Source organism: Suncus etruscus, chromosome 2 (genome assembly GCF_024139225.1).
Source record: "Suncus etruscus isolate mSunEtr1 chromosome 2, mSunEtr1.pri.cur, whole genome shotgun sequence".
Classification (NCBI taxonomy): Eukaryota; Metazoa; Chordata; class Mammalia; order Eulipotyphla; family Soricidae; genus Suncus; species Suncus etruscus.
The window spans coordinates 80431628-80447041 of record NC_064849.1 but is presented as its reverse complement, the minus strand read 5'-3'; the positions used below and the strand labels follow the sequence as shown (position 1 = coordinate 80447041).

Below are 15414 nucleotides of genomic sequence, written 5' to 3'. Positions count from 1 at the left end.
GGAGGACATCATTTAATCTTGTGGATTTGCTTGAGACCTGTAATTATTTTCCTTTTTCTTTTTTAGTCTTTCCGAATGGAAGGACATTCCTGTAGCTGTGAAACGATTGAACTTTATGACCAACTGATTTTATAGGTTTACTGTTAAAGCGTTTTATTGTTTCAGTATCAATCATACTGAAAGTCTCATTTCAACCTGATCAAGTTGACACTTAAAAATTTAGATATGAAAATGAGTTGAATCATGCATATGAGAAAGAAGTGGCTTTTCAGATATCAAAATGCAGATTGCTTGAGTTGAACTGTGTTTCCCAGTTTTCTTTTGTAAAGTCCTTATTTTATTTCCTCAGATATGGGCTTCATATAATGTTTAAGCTTCATATGAGTAATTCAGTTAAATGGTAGTGAAACTTCAGATACTATCACGAATATTATAACAACAGGGAGAAATTTAGATAAACATGCACATGTGTGTTCTTTATGGAAAGAAAAATAATTGGGATGATGCACAAACCAATGGACATATGTGTATTTTTCCATGATTTCTAGGACATTATCTAACGTTGGATAGAAAATTTTAGGTAATTTACATTATACAGTTTTGGACTGACAAGGTTGGTATTTTCATAGGCATATAGCTTAAAAATTTTAGCAACAGAAGGTAAGAGTCCTTAATTTTAAGGCACTCCAAAAATATGTGGTTTTTTTTTTTCACTCTTTACCTTTAAAGACTTAAACTTATTGGAAAGTACTCACCAAATTCTGGAGAGCAATTACTCAAAGGCAGCCTATTTACGTGTTACTCACACATCCAAATTACCTTCACAGCTTTTAGGCTAGTACTTGTCAAATAAATTAAATATCAGAATGTAGTCACTTTGAAACACAATACTGAACTCTAATTCGCATAGGTATTTTGAACTCTCCCTAATACACAAATGGTAACTAACTACTCTTCACTTTGACTTATTCAATAGCTCTCTGAATATCACATTTTTTGGAGGGGTCACACCCGGCAGCTCTCAGGGGTTACTCCTGGCTCCCTGCTCAGAAATCACTCCTGGCAGGCTCGGGGAACCATATGGGACGTTGTGATTCGAACCAATGACCTTCAGCATGAAAGGCAAGCGCCTTACCTCCATGCTATCTCTTCGGCCCATAATATCACATTTTTACTGTATATATATATATATATATGTATATATTAAGTATATATACTTTATTTATATATAACCTGAGGAATAAACTTACATTTGGTATCTCTTAGATTGATTTCAAAACCATTATGCAGAACTATTGTTCTGATTTGCCACTGAAGTCATATTTTATTCTTGATATGTATATATATATTTGGCTTTTGGGCTACACCTGGTGACACTCGGTGGTTACTTCTATATATGCATTCAGAAATCTCTCCTGTTTTGGGGGAACTATATGGGATGCCAGAGTTCACACTGAGTTCCCACCTGTGTCAGCCACGTGTGAGGCAAATGCCCTACTGCTGTGTATATTGTTGAGCTATAACATATTTATACCAATGTTATACTTAAAACAGACTTCCATCATCGAGGAACTAATAATAGAATCATTGCTAAGTATTATGGAGATTAAAAATATTTTTCTCTTTTACCATATAAATCATCTCACCTACCTGCTCTTTCATTCTCTACTATTCATGATATTCCAAACACACTTTTTACAATTTCTTCACTCAAGTCAAATTTACTCCTTTCCTAATGCATTGTTTTCCTTTTTCCTGAGGCAGTCTTCCCAGATCACAACATAAAGACCTTTTCTTCTTCTACTCTATATGATTCTACTTGTAGTTAGTTCGGTTTACTTTCCTTTCATTTTTTTGGGGGGGGAGGATGCCCCTATAAATATTAAATTGATTCGTCTCTGTGTTTAGAAGTGGCTGATGACACATCTTGGGTCTTTGGGGCGTAAAACTTGGGTCTTCCACAAACACAGCATTGACTTAGCCAGCTAGCTATCCTTCTATCAATTTGCATGTAATTTTGACAGCAAAGAGATTTTGATAAATTTCTCCTTAAACTAGTAAACACATGTACTCATCTGAGTCAATCTCTAGTTAGTTACAAATCTGCACTTTGTTATTTAAATTAATCAAGCTGTTTCTTCAACCACTGTTTTAATGTTTTGAATGTAATTCTAAGAAAAGTCAATGAAGAGAGAGACTTCTTTAAATATATGCCTTTCTGTTTATAGTTCAGCAACTAGAAATTAAATTATAAATGCTTAATGTGTTTTGAACAAATAAATGGATAATTCAACAAAATAAAGTGTAAAAAAATGCACTTATATGTACCAAAATTTACTTAGTAATACTAAAATTAGATGCTGTAACAGCAAGTCATAGTAAATGTTAGAAATAAAAAAAGATAAGCTCTTTAAACTTCAGTTAATTAAATATGTATTAACTACCAAAACCATATTCTAAAAGCAGTTTCCTTTTTAATAATTCATTTAAAACAAGTGATAATATTCCTTAGGAAACAGAATAGTCAAGAGAAATGGTTTCTCATTCTTGTAATATAAATAGATATTTTTCTTTTGCATAAGCACTATTTACTGTTTCCTCCAAATCTATTGTCTCTATACTTGACCTGTTAAATAAAAATTTCAAAATATAAAGCTGTTCATTTTTTTTAAAGTATGCACTCATTTTTATAAACTCATTTTTAAACAGCACTCAATAGAGACTTTAATAAAGTTTAAGGTACCTAAAGATAAATAAAATCTTGACTTTGGAAACATTGCTAAAGGAAACAGTCTTGTGTTTCATTTTTAATTTTAAGAGGCATCAATGATTACATTATGTTTACAAATATTATAGTTTGGATTCAATTTGCATATGTTGTATATTTAATAAATCTGATTCAAAGAAGGAGTAGTTAGGGAATTGGTATTACTAACATTGCTTATTTTCTGCTTGAATTTTTTTAACATAAGCATACAAAAATAAAGGCAATGTTTGCATCAAGACATTCTAGCAATTATTAAACAGAAGTAAACTGATAACATTTTTATACCCTCTAGCTCAGCCAAAAGTATCATTAGATTGCAATGTTAAAAGAGAAGATAAATGGATTCATTAAAGGGAAACCAGAAATGTTAAATAAAATGAAAAAAAAAAACAGAATAAGAAAGGATTTTAAAATCACAAACTTTTTATAGTTAAATTTTACAATTACATAGTTTCAAAAATGTTTCATATATTTGTTTATAATCTTTATATGTACTGCAGAAGTCTAATTTGAAAATATTCTAAGCACAATTTAAATAATATAACATTTAAAACTGTTAAAGCTATTCAGTTTAAAAATACAACTAATATAAAATAATATGTAAACTTAAAGTCATGTGCTATAAAATTTTCTGCTTTTGTTTTTCTCCTTTTTTCCTTAATTTTATCTAACCCCCCTTACATTTATCCTCTTTGCATACAGTATTTTTTGTCATCGACTCTGAGAATTTTATTTTCTCATATGAAAAATAAAATTCTAGGGACATTTTATAGTATATGCAAGTAACATATTGAAATAGGGAATTTGTATTTGTTTTAGCTGTTATCACAAAAATCTAAACAAAACTATAAAGATGCTTTGACTCGATATTGTTACTATAAGTTCTTTTTAGGGGATAAGGTGTTGGGCCACACCAAATAGTGCTCAGAGCTTACTCTTCTCTGTTTAGGGATTGATCGTAGCGCTACTCGAAAGAGTGCTGTGTGAAGCTAAAATAAGTGTTACCTTAGATTCTGTTCTAGGTAAGGTAAATTAGTACTCATCAAAACCGTACTGCAAGATGCCTTCAATAACTTTTATACCAAAACCAAGGATAGGAGCTAAAATGTTGAGTAACGCTAGTCTGAGGGCCTTTAGATTGCTCCCTCACTTTCTGAACTCAGCACTGTTCGAAGTTGAGCAGTATCATAATGATTAAAAAATATATAATATACTGACATATAGACATTATATATGCTAATAATGAACAAAGGAACAATTTAATAAATAACACATTAAATAAATAATCAGTAAATAAATAACAAATAACCCTTTGAAAAATAGCCTTCTTATTTATTTTTAATATTATATATTACATATCATATTCTCATCCATACTTTTATTCATCCATATTGTAAATCTCTACTTCTTGCTTTCATATTTTATCTACACTAAACTTGTTGATATTGTCCTCAAAAAATGACTACTGAAGTGTTTTTTTATTAAATATATTTTTTATTTAAGTAAGATGATCATATTTGGGTTACAGTCATAACCAGAACACTACTGAACAGAACAGACTACTGAAGTTTTAAGGCTCTTTAGCCTATGTAACATCCTATATGAGCTGACATTGTTTTACTATAAAATGAATATATCTTTGTTGTTGTTGATTTGGATCACACCCAGCCAAGCTCAGGGGTTATTCCTGGCTTTGGGCTCAGAAATGACCCCTGGCAGGCACCAGGAACCAAATGGGATGCTGGGATTCACTGGATTGGCCGCTAGCAAGGCAAACGCCTTATCGCTGTGCTATCTCTCCAGCCCCGAATATATCATTTTTTTGGAAAAAAAAATATTAGTGCCCTTTAAGTGACCCTAATATACCCTATATGTTATATGTTGAAAATAATTAGCATTATAATCTTACATATAAATTTATTTGCCTAATATTTAATTGATTTTACTCATTTGTGGTTTATTTAAATCATTTGAATTTGAATCATTCAAGATCCAAGCTAAATTAATCTACTTTATTTCTCCATGGAAAACCATAATAAAATAATTATAAAGAAACTGTTGAGTATTATTATAAATTTTGCTAATTCATATTCTGAATCTGAATGTCGCATAAAAGGAAAGAATGATTTATAATGTTTTTTCCTAAATTCCTAAGAAAACACTCTCATCTCCAAATTAATAGAAAATATCAACTGGAAAAGTTATTGTTTTACTTCATATCATCATACTACTATATCAGTTAAAAGAGATGTTATGGGGGCTGGCGAGGTGGCGCTAGAGGTAAGGTGTCTGCCTTGCAAGCGCTAGCCAAGGAAGGACCGTGGTTCAATCCCCCAGTGTCCATTATGGTCCCCCAAGCCAGGGGCAATTTCTGAGCGCTTAGCCAGGAGTAACCCCTGAGCATCAAACAGGTGTGGCCTAAAAGCCAAAAAAAAAAAAAAAAAGGATGATATGATGATGAAAATATAAAAGTTATAAATCATTTTTATTTTATTTCTTGCTATTTTCATAACAATTCAGTGTTGGGGCTGGAGAGAGTACAGCAGGATGCTAGGCAAGTACCTTATCCACATACTAGCTCTTTGGCCGCTTATCTAAGCCTTTTAATATACATCAGGGTTCTAAAACTCAACTTACCTGGGGGCCGCATAAGGGATTTCGCTTACCGAATATTCACAATAAAAAATCGCATTAGTAAGAAAAAACATCGCAAAAAATCGCATTAAACATTTGCATACCCCGAACAGAACTGCTCGGGGTTTGGAATGGTTAATGCGATTTTTTTCTTACTAGTGCGATTTTTATTGCAATTATTCGGTAAGCAAATAATAGCCGAATACTGCTATATTTGAAGACCGGCTGCGGGCCACAAAACGTTGTATGGAGGGCCGTAAACGGTCCACAGGCCGCGAGTTTGAGACCCCTGATATACATCATCTAGAAATCATAAATGGATGAAATTGCCTTTATTAGAAACATTTATATATATTTGTTTTGTCTTGTATTTTTGTTTTGGGTGGGGTTTCTTTTTTTGTTTTGGGGTCACACTTACAGGCACACAGATATTATTCCTGGTTCTGCACTCAGAAATCATTCACTGTAGGCTCAGAGGATAATAGGGAATGCTCAGGAATGAACCCTAGTCCACAGTGTGCAAGACTGTGCTATCACTCCAGCCCTAGAAAATTGTTCTATTAATTTTAATGAGAATTTGTAATAAGAAGAAAATCAGAAGATCAGAGAGATAGCATGGAGGTAAGGCATTTGTCTTTCACGGAGAAGAATGGTGGTTCAAATCCCAATATCCTATATGGTCCCCTGTGCCTGCCAGGGGCGATTCTGAGCATAAAGCCAAGAGTAACCCCAGAGCGCTGCCAGTTGTGACCCAAACACCAATAAATAAATAAATAAATAAATAAATAAATAAATAAATAAATAAATAAATAATAAATAAAAGAACATCAGAATCAAATGTTATTGGGTAAGAATTTATTTTAGTCCATAAGTAACTTTAAAAATTAAGTTTAGTGGGGCCGGAGAGGTGGTGTTAGAGGTAAGGTGTCCGCCTTGCAAGCGCTAGCCAAGGAAGGACTGCGGTTTGATCCCCCATCGTCCCATATGGTTCCCCCAATCCAGGGGCGATTTCTGAGTGCTTAGCCAGGAGTAACCCCTGAGCATCAAATGGGTGTGGCCCAAAAAATTAAGTTTAATATCAAAGTAAGATGAATTCCTTTATGACATTTTATTATTCACATTGAACTTGAACCTTAACTTGCCTTTATTATACAGCATAATAGTTTACAGAATCTAATATTAATTATGTAGTATATTGTGCAAACTTCACGTTGTAGACTTAAAGATTAGTTTCCTCTTTATGGCAGTATTGTATTGCACTTTATAATCTATTTTTTCAATCTCAATTCCCACAAAAAATAAGAAGCTTGTTAAGGAAGAAAAAAAAAACATCTTTTGATCGAGGGCCAATTCTGTGTTCCTAGGGGAATACAAGCTTACACTAATGAAATTTTCATATGAATTAAGTTAAATATGAAAATTTACTTAATAAATATGAAATGGTTCTGGGGAGAGTAGTTCTGAATTGAGATCACCATGATGCCCCAGTTAATGTTGTTTTAAAGGCCAAAATCAGGCTCAGTTGAAGCTGCACGGGGGCTAATTAATTTTGCTTTGAAAATAATAATTTCCTCTTAACTGTCATAAAAAGTGCTAAAGGTTATGCAAGTATAAATAATTTATTATAATTTATGGGTGAAATTTTTTCATGAAATTTGCATCAATTGGAAATTTTTAATTCATTGCATATTGTATATGTGAAATTATCATCTAAATATTGTGGTAATCTGCCTAGAAAATCAGCTTACACTAAATAGTGTATCCAACTTCATATCATACAATTTTATATGACTTCATACTGCTCCACAGCCAATGCATGAACCCAGCTCAAAAATAATAAACCCAATAGCATAAGCTCAATTCCATGAGACCAACCGCAATGAGCTCTCTTCCATGAACCCAATTAAGAGAAAATTGCTCCAACAATGGATATAACATAGAAAAACAATGGAAAATAAAGTATATTGGAAATTTGATGTAGGTTTACATTCATACATACAGAAGAGCAGAGTGACTCTCAGTATTTATTTTAAAATTTTCACTGTTATTGAAGAGTTACAGTACTTTTTTAGACATTAATTGAGAAGATACCTGAGGTGGAGATTTCTGAATTTTGATTTAGTTAATTCAAAAATTTCCCTTAGGCTTTCGTACATGAGCAGATTTAATATGATGACATTCTTGAGAAGTTAGCAGTTAGAACAAAAGCAATTCTATGAATTCCCCAGGTAAAAATCACAAAAGGAATTATCTTGGCTGGCTGTTTATCTCATGAGAATGTTTAATATACAATTTTGAGCATCAACACTAACAAACCTATCTCCATTTTAATACATGTTATCCCAACATCAGTTTTCTTATGTGATCACAACAGCATTCAATTCTATTAGACAAGTGACTATGAAATCAATAGGACCTTTTAATTTCATAATTAGCAACCTGTTTTTCTAATTAGTGAGTAGAAGTAAGATTGTGAGTATTGTTTATTTAACCTTCCAAATATCTTACTGAACAAAAAAATCATAAAACTCAGTTTTTAAATCTTTGCACACAGAGTTTTGAGAGTTCCCTGCAACTCAGGGGACAGATCAATGTAAATTTGCTAAAACTTAAATATACAATTAAATAAAGTGATAAACAGTTTTAGGTTTCTAGATTATTAGTCACACTCTGGAGGAAAACAGGTGTATGATATTTCTGAATATAGAAATACATTAACATTAACTGTAAGTCTGGCATTTTCTGAATCCTGATTATACATAGCTCAAGAAGAGCAATCATAGAGCTATCCTCTGAGAAGGCTTTTGTAAAATCAGTGGTTCAATGTCTTTGTTAACTGACAGACTCAAAAATAGCAGTTATACTGGCAGAGCAGTCAAAGGTGCTATTATTCATTGAACTTTCATATAATTCAACTTAGAATCTTCATCAGCCTTTCTGATATAGTAAAAGGACCAGGATATCTATATTAACTTTGCATTCTTTATATTTACTCTTAATGTTAGGTGCACCAAAATCTAATTAATCAGCCTGCCATCAAAACAAAAAAATAGATATAATGATAGCAAAATATGAAAAATTGTATTATTGGCTTCTTAGGTTGCTCTAAAATAACATCACAGATGGGGTAGTTTTAAGAACATGATATTATTTTCTCATACATATGGAAGCTAGAAGTTCAAGATAAGGAGACAGTAATGTTCTGATGAAGACTTTGGCTTCTAGAAAAGCAATGGTGTCTTTTCATTGTGACCTCAGGTGGTTTTTACTCCATTATTCAGTGTCTGCACAAAGGAAGGATTTGTTTCTATCTCTATTCCTAATCTGATACCAATTCCTTCTACTCAGGTCCCCTATTTTTGTTGATGATACATTATCCTTAGTATCCTTAGTAGTTGTGTAAGTTTCAAGAGTGCACTGTAAAAAATAAACATCTGCACTTTAAGTTTAGACTGAAATCCAATTCTACTCATAACACATATACTTTTCACCTCTCTCCTGTTTTTCCCATCACATTTGTTCCTTTTCTTCAATCATCCTTAAATGGTCTTCAGTCAAAAGTTAAATTTCTGGGCACTATTTCCTTTGAGGTGCAGAAGCTTCTCAGCTTAATATATTCCCATCTGTTAATCTCTGCTTTCACTTGTTTGGAGATTGCAGTTTCCTCCTTGAAGATGCCTATAGTCTCAATGTCCTGGAGTGTTTTGCCTATCTGTTGTTCTATATATCTTATGGTTTGGGGCCTGATATCGAGGTCTTTAATTCATTTGGATTTTACCTTCGTACATGATGTTAGCTGGGGGTCTATGTTCAATTTTTTGCAAGTGGCTATCCAGTTGTGCCAACAGCACTTGTTGAAGAGGCTTTCCCTGCTCCATTTAGGATTTCCTGCTCCTTTATCAAAAATTAGGTGATTGTATGTCTGGGGAACATTTTCTGAGTATTCAAGCCTATTCCACTGATCTGAGGGCCTGTCCTTATTCCAATACCATGCTGTTTTGATGACTATTGCTTTGTAGTAAAGTTTAAAGTTGGGGAAAGTAATTCCTCCCATATTCTTTTTCCCAATGATTGCTTTAGCTATTCTAGGGTGTTTATTGTTCCAAATGAATTTCAAGAGTACAAGAGCCACCCACTGAGTGGGAGAAACTATTCACCCAATAGCCATCAGATAAGGGGCTAATCTCCAAAATATACAGGGCACTGACAGAAATTTACAAGAAAAAAACATCTAATCCTATCAAAAAATGGGGAGAAGAAATGAACAGACACTTTGACAAAGAAGAAATGCAAATGGCCAAAAGACTCATGAAAAAATGCTCCACATCACTAATCATCAGGGAGATGCAAATCAAAACAACGATGAGATACCACCTCACACCCCAGAGAATGGCACACATCACAAAGAATGAGAATAAACAGTGTTGGCAGGGATGTGGAGAGAAAGGAACTCTTATCCACTGCTGGTGGGAATGCGTCTAGTTCAACCTTTATGGAAAGCGATATGGAGATTCCTCCAAAAACTGGAAATCGAGCTCCCATACGATCCAGCTATACCACTCCTAGGAATATACCCTAGGAACACAAAAATACAATACAAAAACCCCTTCCTTACACCTATATTCATTGCAGCACTATTTACCATAGCAAGACTATGGAAACAATCAAGATGCCCTTCAACAGACGAATGGCTAAAGAAATAGTACATATACACAATGGAATATTATGCAGCTGTCAGGAGAGATGAAGTCAGGAAATTTTCCTATACATGGATGTACACGAAATCTATTATGCTGAGTGAAATAAGTCAGAGAGAGAGAGAAAAACGCAGAATGGTCTCACTCATCTATGGGTTTTAAGAAAAATGAAAGACATTCTTGCAATAGTAATTTTCAGACACAAAAGAGAAAAGAGCTGGAAGTTCCAGCTCACCTCAGGAAGCTCACCACAAAGAGTGATGAGCTTAGTTAGAGAAATAACTACATTTTGAACTGTCCTAATAATGAGAATGTATGAGGGAAATGGAGAGCCTGTTTAGAATACAGGCAGGGGTCGGGTGGGGTGGAGGGAGACTTGGGACATTGGTGATGGGTGGTGTTCTTTACATGACTGAAACCCAAACATAATCATGTATGTAATCAAGGTGTTTAAATAAAAAAAAGTTAAATTTCTTAGCTTATACATTTGCATACTCTGCATTTATCTAATACAATGATATATATATATATATATGTAAATGGGAAAATATATATGCATAAATGTATACATTCAGCACATCTGAGTAAATTGATTCATGTTTGTATTTCCTCATCTGCCTAGCATATTACCTTGTTAGGTATGTCCATATTGTAACCAAAATTTATACTTCATTTTACATTAATTTTATTTTGAAGGGTGTTTGTTTTTATATATTTTTGAAAGGGGGTTGGGCTGTATTTGTCAGATTTCAAGGTATTCTCCTGTATCTGTGCTCAGAGATTACTCCTGGAGCAAAAGGTACTGTTTGTGGTGCCAGCAATGAAACCTTGATTTTCCATATGAAAGGCAATCAATATATCTGCTACTGTAATTCTTTAGCACTCAATTTTATCAGTGTTAAAAGTTGAACAGTATTCCATGGAGCACGCTTTTAGCCTCTTCCTTACCAATTGATGATTCATTATGTACATAGGTTTTTTTCAGTGACTAATGAAAATAATTCTCAAATAACATGATGAATGCTTGTATCACTTGGAACTCAGGTGTTTGTGGAAAGGGATTGTTTCAAAGCAATGATTGGGGGTGGGGGGAATATCAATCTCATCAATACTCATCAACATTGTCTGGTAAATCAAGAATAAGATCCAGAAATAGGAATCTGCTCAAGGCCTCCATACTTGGGACAAGTAGGATCAACTTGTTGGTGCCAGGAGACCCTAAAGATTTTGTTTGGTCTTGATCTAGGGAGGCCACATGTTGCCTAATTTTTATAAGAGCAGTGATTATGCCCCTGACCACTGAACTATTTTCCATATTTCAACTTACGTTTTCATTTTTGTGGTAGCAAGTAACTTTCCAAAGGTAAGATAACTTCATCATATGGAACTTCTAGTTTTATTCATTAGTTTGTTTATTGCTTTTCATAGTTACTGATATTACAATACATAGTTACAATGTTCTCAGCCCCCAGTTCAATGCTGCTTAGCTTTGGAGTGCTGGGAGCTATCAAATTAACACCCAGTGAAGTTGAAGTCACCTCATGGTAGTTAGGACTGATGCTTTTGGCCTCCAAAAATGAAGCCTGCAATCCAGCCATTGAGCTGTCTCCCTGTGCCTATTTTGGAATCTGTCAGGGATGTATAAGCTGATTTTCATAAGCTGTACCCAATGTATATTGCCACCAATAGTAGACAAGCATACCCATATTTACATACACTTTCCAAAATCTGTTTCTTATCATTTTGAAAACTATTATTTTACAGGAATAAGGTGATGGTAAAACCACTTAATTTTTCTGGTCTTTATTTTTTTTAAACAATCTGTCTGTCTGACCATCTTTTAATGTGTCTATTAATTAATCTATATGTCTTATTTGGATGCAAATCCCCTCTTGCATAACTTCATTTAACTTTTTAGTACCATAAATACCAGATTCAATATAGTTAATGGGAAACAGTAGAGTCCATTTTCTTTTTTTTTATTTGAAACTTTTTTTCCTTATTTAAACATCTTGATTACATATATGATTGTGATAAGGTTTCAGTCATGTAAAGAGCACCCCCTTCACCAGTGCAACATTCCCAATGTCCCAAATCTCCCTCCATCCCAACCCACCTCACCTGTACTCGAGACAGGCTTTCCAGTTCCCTCATTCATTCACATGATTATGGTAGTTCCCTGTGTAGTTATTTCTATAACTGCACTCACCACTCTTTGTGGTGAGCTTCATGAAGTGAGCTGGAAGTTCCAGCCCTCCTCTCATTGTCTCTGAGGATTTTTGCAAAAATGACTTTTATTTTTCTTAAAACCCATAGATGAGTGAGACTATTCTGTGTCTCTCTCCCTCTGACTTATTTCACTCAGCATGATAGGTCCCATGTACATCCATGTATAGGAAAGTTTCATGACTTCATCTCTCCTGACGGCTGCATAATATTCCATTGTGTATATGTACTACAGTTTCTTTAGCCATTCGTCTGTTGAAGGGCATCTTGGTTGTTTCCAGAACCTGGCTATTGTGAATAGTGCCGCAATAATAAGCTTTAAACACACAAAAACACACCTACAGAAATACAGATGCAGACACAACACCTTCATTTGCGTAATAACAAATAATGACTGATTTCACCACACTAACCTGATTCTTTCATGAACTAATTAGCAAGTTAATTTCTTATGAATGATAGGTCTAATTGTAGGATGAGTGACTTTAGAGAGAGTTAAAGACCCTTCTTTGGTTTACAGCTTTTTTCAAATTCGCCAAAGAATTATTGGCACTTGATAGAAAAAAATCATATATTGGGTTGACCCATATGAAGCTAAAAGTACATATTTCAGAATGAATTATGATTGACTACCAAATCTTGATCTTTGTATTAAAATTGGAAAGAGTGCTAATTAGCTTTGTCTTTGAATTAATTTCTATGCTCAGGTTCACATAGATAAGATAATAATATACTATAGTTGTTTATGTCAAAATTTAGTTTCTCATCTCAGATCTTAATAATTTATGAAGTCATTTTGGCATAATAACCAATTAGTAAGATTTCTTTTAATACTAAAAAATATTTCTCAGAAGTATATTGCTCTTAATACTGAGGTCTTCTCAGACTAACAGCCGGCAGTTTCCACAATGCCTCTTTTTTCTTCCAGAAGCTACTGCAGCCACAAGCCCATCACATAGCTGTGGCTATGTCAGTTCATCATCAAGTTCCATAAACTCATTTTATTCTGGAAAGAGATGAGCATGCATCAAAAATGCATTGAAACCACAGTCTTGCAGATGAAAACTCTGGGGCACTCTGGGGAGGATGTTGGGGCAATCCCTGCCCTGTTGAATCCTTTGCAGCTGCATCACACCCAAATGTTGCCACACCAGTGAGTCGACAACCCAACTTCATTGGCTGATTTCTACAGACACCTAACTGATTTCTGCAGAGACACCTAACTAACTCAAACTCCAGGTATGCCAAATTTTGTGCTGAGAACCCTGGGGTCTTCCAGAAACCAAAGGCATGGCCTGCAGCCACTGTCATTTAAGCTCATGTTCCATCTCCATAAATCCTGGAATTCCAGGGACATGTGGATACATATTCAACCATAAAACATTTCTCAATTTTACAATATTTGGCACCCCAGGAAGACAAAGTGATCAGATGCCAAAATAACATTGACATCACACTACAGTCAACATATAAAATCATTAATACTTAAATCTCAATTACAGTCAACATATAAAATCATTAATACTGAAATCTCAACTAGTAATAAACAACCTACTAAGCCTCCAATGAATATATTGTGAGATATACTAATTTTCTAATTTTATTTTGCTAACTTTTTTAAATAAGTTCATTACCATTTAGAAACAGGCAATATAAATTAAGTTACCTTGTGCCTTCCAAGAAAGTAGGCTTGGAGATGAGTGAGAAACTGGTGACATGGTGGAAGGAAGGAATAAGACACTGGTATGGAATAGGTGTTGGAATAACAGAAGCAACTGTATTATGAGCTTTTTTGTAAAATACAGTGTTTAAGTAAAGTAATAACATTTTAAGAAAAGGAAACATGCAATCAGCTCTTATTTTAACATTAAATACAAAGTTTAATTTTTCATTTTAAATAACATTTTTCTTTAAAGATTTTGGGGTTTTGTTCATTAAGACATGCTTTAGTGCTCGCTTCGGCAGCACATATACTAAAATTGGAAAGATACAGAGAAGATTAGCATGGCCCCTGAGCAAGGATGACACGCAAATTCGTGAAGCATTCCATATTTTTCAGCAATAAATATAAAACAGTCAAAAAAAAAAAAAGACATGCTTTAGTTCTTTAATTTTAAATGGCAGTGGTAAAGCCATATATGTATAATTTTACATACATATGTTAATTATATCATATGTATTATATTTATATAATATGTCACATATAGTGAGTTCTACACAACAATGACCTACTTAATTCTAAGTTATTTTAAATGTTCATACTTTCCTAAAGTCTTAGGAATTATATTTAAAGATTCCCTTACTGATATACTTCTTTAAAAAAATTGAGGGCCAGAGAAATTGTACAAAGCTTGAGGACCTTGCCTTACATATAAACTGCACCCTGAGCACAGTCCAGTGTGACACAAAAATTTCCCCTTCTCAAATAATAAAAATATAGTAGATTTTGCCAGACTGAACCAATATTTCCAATTTGATTTTCTCACTAGCATGAAAGATCATGCCCCTCTTTGTTGAATTATGGGACTTTCTTCCTAATATATTTTGCATAAACATAGTCAAAATATGCAAATACTATGAAAAGTTTTGTTTATTTTTGTTTTTAGATCTTGAAGATAATATTAAATTCAACTTTGTCTATCTTAAAAAAGAACCTAGAATCATTTATTGTATACAGAAATTGAAATAAAGCCCAACAATCAATGTCTTGAGGATAAGACTCACTATAAAAATTTTTCTTTTAAAAATTGAGAGATGTGCAACAAAGGGATGCAACATTAAATATTTCTAGCAGGGATCAGGAAAATATATACCTAACTTCAAATCAGGTTCAAAACAGTATTTTAAGCTTGAAAATACTATGCATAGTTTTTGTTATTATTACTCTAGGTTTTTGACCTACCTGGTGGTGCTCAAACCTTATTCCTAACTCCATGCTAAGAGTTCACTACTAAAGGTACTCAAGGGACTTTATGTGAAGTTGGGAATGAACCTGTTATTAATATTCAAAGTAAGAGTGATTCTTTATACTCTTGTGTGTAAAACAATATTTTGTAACTTATGAAAATTATATAACATTTAAATCCAATC

At 33.6% G+C, this 15414-nt stretch overlaps 1 non-coding gene across 1 annotated transcript; it reads left to right on the top strand.

Annotated features, from left to right (window-relative positions):
* Window positions 1-14273: 14273 nt before the first annotated feature.
* Window positions 14274-14380, top strand: LOC126003064 (U6 spliceosomal RNA). The gene has a single exon (XR_007493608.1). It is a non-coding gene; the product is annotated as a U6 spliceosomal RNA (small nuclear RNA).
* Window positions 14381-15414: the final 1034 nt, after the last annotated feature.